A 5,203-nucleotide genomic window follows, 5' to 3' on the forward strand; every position below is an offset into this window, starting at 1 on the left:
ATGTAATGGGCCTGCCCTTATTTTTCTAAAAGATGCGAGGAGCAGCAGCTCCTCATTCACTTCGTCTTCTTCACAAAAACACACGATAAACACCAAAAATCGCCATTTTCGGTCTAGTTTTCTCGCTTGTATTTGTGCCCTTGTCCTTATGTCATCTCAAGGTATGTAAATCCTCTTGATTCCATTTGAATTTGTTGGCCTTTTTGTTGATTGAATTAGCGCAAAACCCTAACCTCTTAGAAAGCGATTTGGGCGTTTTTGTTTTGCCCATTTTCGAGTAGAATTGATGCTTGCATTAGGTTATAAACCTGTTTAGGAGTATATGGGTGCTTTTAGTTTGCATTTTGGTCCCTGTTCCCGCTCCCTAGGTGCAAAAAACTTGAATGAGACAAAAGTCCGTCTCATTTCACAATGTTGTGCTTGTTTGCTCGATTTTGTGTGCCCTACTAGGTTGTATTATAGTCGAGGAAGGCCGTCTTTGCTATGTTAAACCTTCGTTGGGTGCTAGGGGCGAAATTTTGCATTTTACCTTTATCAGACGGTCTTATGCTGATTAAATAAGCGTCTGTTTGGGCTCAAATTGAGCCATTTGGTTTGAAATAGACCTTGAGGGTAGTTTAGGTCATTTTGGGGCGTGATCAAGTCAGGTTGCTTTGTTGTGGTCGTAATTTGAATTTTCGACCTGTTTGTGCTCAATTTGGCGTAAAATTGCCTTTTTCGAGCTGTATAAAATGCTCAGTTGTGTCGGGAACTTTTTTTTTACTTTACAGACCTTGTGTGGGCCCGGGGGTATTGGGTTATTTTTGTAGTTGTTTTGTTGTTGCTTTGACTCGTCTTTGCTTGAAAAGATGGGCGAGTCATTTTTTGTGAGTGTTTGTTGTGCTGGATAGGATTGGGCGGGTTTGCCTTTGCTTTCTTTTTGCATTTGCAGGTGATTCTGTTTTTCGATTTTGCCCATTTCGTGCCGTCGTAATGCCAAAATTTCGGCTGATGTGGCTTTTGTTTTTATTTTAGGCGAGTGTTCTGGTGCTGCTAGGCCTACCGGGTTTGTGGCTGAGGCCTTGGAGTATTTGTTCGGATCCGGGCCGGCTAGTACTCTGGGGAGTGCGCCTACGTAGTGGTGGAGGATGCTTCTGAGGAGGAGCCTGCTAGAGTCAAGGGAGCCATAAGGGCTCGAAAGGAGCCTGTTGTTGGGAGGACTCGGACGGAGTCCGAGGCTGGCACCTATTGGAGGAGGGTCACTACCAAGAGAAGAGCTCCTCGGGTCTCTAGGCGGGAGCTTGTGAGGGTTGTTGAGAAGGGTCCTCGTCGTTCCGTGGAGTCTCGCGGTGCGAAGAGGAAGAGAGTGGATACGGAGGAGGACGACGCCTTTGTCCGCGGTTGGGAGGCTAGGTGGGTTTAGGGTCCTCGGGGGCTGAACCCGTGGGCGGTGCCTGCTTGGGCTGAGGGTTTTGACGGCAACCAGTTGTTTTTGCGGCTTGACACTCACATTTCCTACCGTGTACATGAGGGCCTTGTGAGTTTGCTGCTTTGCTGAGCTTTTGTTGTTTTTGCTATTTTAGACCTGAATAGGCATTCTAACTTTGTTTGATTTCCAATTTCAGGAGATTTCAACCATGAGGATATTCTCAGGCTTCTCGACTTGTATAGGTTTCTAACACGTCCTGCGTGTTGGTTCGAGGGCTTTGATGGAGAGGCCGGCCATGGGGCCGTTGGTTACTGCTTTGCGCGAGATTCACGGGGTTCGATTAGGTCGAACCTGTGTTTGATTCGTGCCATGTTGGACCGCTACTGGGACACAACATCGTAGTTCCACATGCAGTTTGGGGAGGTCGGCAAAACCTTAGAAGATTTTACCATGGTGTGAGGCCTTCCTTGTGGCTAGACGACGGTTCAGTTTCTGGAGACACCAGAGAAATTGTCTTCTGCCGTGATCACGGGCTTGATCGGCTATGTTTTGCCTGCGCCGACCGACATCACTCCTTTCTTGTTGGTGAAGTCCTATGTGAGAGACCACTTCAAGGTGAGGGCGACTGGATTTGTACCGGAGCCGCTGACGAGCCCTGAGGCTGAGGCTAGGGCTGACGAGTCGGAGACCCGGTTGTGGTTGTGGTACTTCTTGGGTACCAAGTACTTTGGTGACAAGGGTGAGCGCTTCTCGACCAAAGTGCTTCCATTGCTTGCTCACCTTGACGCCTTGGGTCAGTACGACTGGGTGACGCCTGCTTTGGCCCGGTTTACCCGTTACTTGCACGTCGCCGTTCGGCCGGAGAAGATGGGAGTTCTCCCGCTTTGGTTGGTCCCGGTCTCATCTTGGAGGTACGATCGTTTTGCTGGTTATTGTTTTTTTGAGTTTTTTTTTTTTTTTTGTGTTTTGGAAATTTTTTTAAAAATTGGCTGATTTGTTGTTGCTATATTTTGTGTTACAGGCTTGGTTGTTTTCTTACTTTCCCTCCTTGCGTCCGAAGACGGTGGGTGACATGCCTTTAGTTTACCCGACCGTGAAGGGTTGGACGTTGGCCCGAAAAAAGTTCACCAAGTCGACTTACGTGGAGTGCAAACGTCAGGTGAACTTCCTTCGGCTTGGCGATGTGTGTTTTCATTCCTTGTCTCTTTTGTTTTGTAAAAAGATAGAGATAGGATGACTAGGTAGCTAGAAAGCCTCAAGTTAGTTGACTAGCCTTGTCATGGGTGTAGTTCATTGGGTGGCCTTGGGAGCACTACACGGGTGTACCGGCCTTTGACAAGGAGCATTGGCGGCCTTGTAGTTTTCAGCGCTTGTACCTAGAGACGGCGATCGACACAGTTTGGTACCATGGCGAGCGTTTGGCTCGTCAGTGCTTTTGTGAAACCTTCGTGTTGCCTGTCGACCCGCCTAGGGTGCTGTTCCAGGAGTCGACGCATGTCGAAGTCGAGGAGCACCTTCACAGTCGTGGAGGTGAGGAGTTGTTGTTGCGAGGGGTCGACTATGGCACCTTTCGTTTGTCGAGGCTTGCTTGGTACCTGATCGAGGTATGTTTCCCTTGGTTCTTTGCTCATTGCCACTTTTGTTTTTCGGTGGAAGGGTTTATTACCTTTGACTTGGTTTTCCGTTTGTAGGATGTTGAAGACCTCATGAGGACCCAGCCCCCAGGTTTTACGACACAAACCACCTACCAGGGGCCGAGTGGTGAGGAGCTGCAGTTGCGTCTGCCAGAGCCGGCGGTTCCTGAGGTGACCGACGTTGGTATGGAGTGGAGGTTGACAGTTTTGAGGGTGAGCTACGAGCTTGAGCTGTCCTTCTTATTTGTATTTTGCTTTGTGTGTTGTTGTTGTTTTGTTGAAAGGTTTTGTTTTATTGTGTAGATGTCGACCGTTAGTTATCAGGCTTTATGGCAGATGGCTAACCGGTGGAGGGCGCTTGCTGGTGACCTGGCTGCGAGGGAGGCTCGGCTTGTGCATGTGACTTTTGTTGTGTGTTTTTGTGTTTTTGTGTTGCATTTCATGTTTAGATCTTACCGACCTGTTGTTCTGTTTTACAGAGTACTACGGATCTGGCGGAGCTTGCTCGAGTTCGTGCTGATTTGGACGAGGCGAGAGCGACGATCCAGGGGCAGGAACTGAGGTGTCGCGAGGATGAGTTGCGGAGTCAAGATGCTGAGATCGCTTCTCTTATGGCTCGATTGGCCGAGGCGTAGAAGCTTCGCGTCACGATGGAGCGAGAGACGCCGAAGAGTTCTCCTGAGAGGACGCCAGAGCAGGAGGTGGTGTCTGGTTTGCCCGCGACTCCTCGGGAGACCGAGGTTGGACTGCCGTGAGGCGCCGAGTAGTTGTAGTTGTTTATCCGTGTTTTGGACCTTGATTTGTATATGTGTATATTTTTCTTGAGGCGGTTTGTATATATGTGTTTTTGGTTTGTAGTTTGTTTTGCTTGGCGTTTTTGTGTTGTGTTTCGGGGAAGCACGGTCAACGGCTGATTCCCCATTTGCTTCGGCGTTTGTTCCTGTATTGTTAGTGTAGAAAACATGCAACATGTAGAGAGTACATATACACGCAAGCATGCAAGAATATATGTTGAAAACGAAAATAAACACGATGACCCGAAGTTAAAATTGAAATTGTTTGCAACTTAAAAATTAAAACTCAAACCGTCATGGATGAATTTCAAATAATATTTTATGAGTGTGTTAATTTGATTTTTGCGAGATCAAGACTCGAACTTGCAAAAGCGTATTGAGAAAAATTGATGTCATGTTATCAATTTTGATTTGTGTGGAAATGCTAAAAGAAATTTCGATATTTTAGACTGATATGGAAACGATCCGTCGCGGATCGGGACGACTGGCCCTACCCCCCTAGAAAAGAAGAGAAAAACCCGTATGTTTAAAGCTGCGTCATGGAAACTGTGCCGGATTTCGTAAAACGTGAATCCAGGAAAATGTGAGAGTGAGAAAACACAAAAAATTTCAGATAGGCGCGAGCCTTAAGGTGAGAAAAACGATGCGTCATAAAGAAGTACAACTTGGCAAGGGCAAGTCAAGGTGCGGATTCTTAGAATCAGCCCAAAGAGACGTGAGCCCCTGGGCGATGCAAGATGGCTCCCCCTTTCTTGGAAAAAAGGTGCTGATTGTTTTGTATAAATAGAGACGTTTGTGCTTCATTGTTTCATCGTCTGAAACATGAAAAACATATCTACGTAAACCTTCTCGTCTTCTTCCACAACATAATTCATGGATAGTTTCGAAAATAGGTTACAACATTGGTGTCGGGATTTATCGCCTCCCGACAAGTACCAACTCATTGTAATGCGAGTCGGTCAATTATTGGTGCTTCGTCAAGTTAAGGTGAAATCCTCGTTCCTTGAAGCATGCTCTCGTTTTTGGGATTCAAAGCATCATGTTTTCGTTTTCCCGAAAGGTGAAATTTGCCATCTTGCCGAAGAAGTTGGTGCTATTGGATGGTGATCGGGTTGTACTCCGGCGGTTCCCCCAACTCGGTTGTGTTACAAGGAGAAGTTTTGTTCTATGTTGCGCTTGTCGATGAGACAAGTAAACTTCCTCCTTGATCCTCATGGTGTTGACATGTTGGCTCTTATTAACCTCTTCTCAAACCGCTTTGATGTCAAAATCTCGGAGCTTGCTAGGAGAAGGGCTCTTGCCTTTTGCCTAGTGCATGATTACCTCTTTGTTGATGCTTTGAATAAATAGGGGCCTAGATGGTATGG

The sequence above is a fragment of the Silene latifolia genome, chromosome 11 (assembly GCF_048544455.1).
Source record: "Silene latifolia isolate original U9 population chromosome 11, ASM4854445v1, whole genome shotgun sequence".
In the NCBI taxonomy this organism is placed as follows: Eukaryota; Viridiplantae; Streptophyta; class Magnoliopsida; order Caryophyllales; family Caryophyllaceae; genus Silene; species Silene latifolia.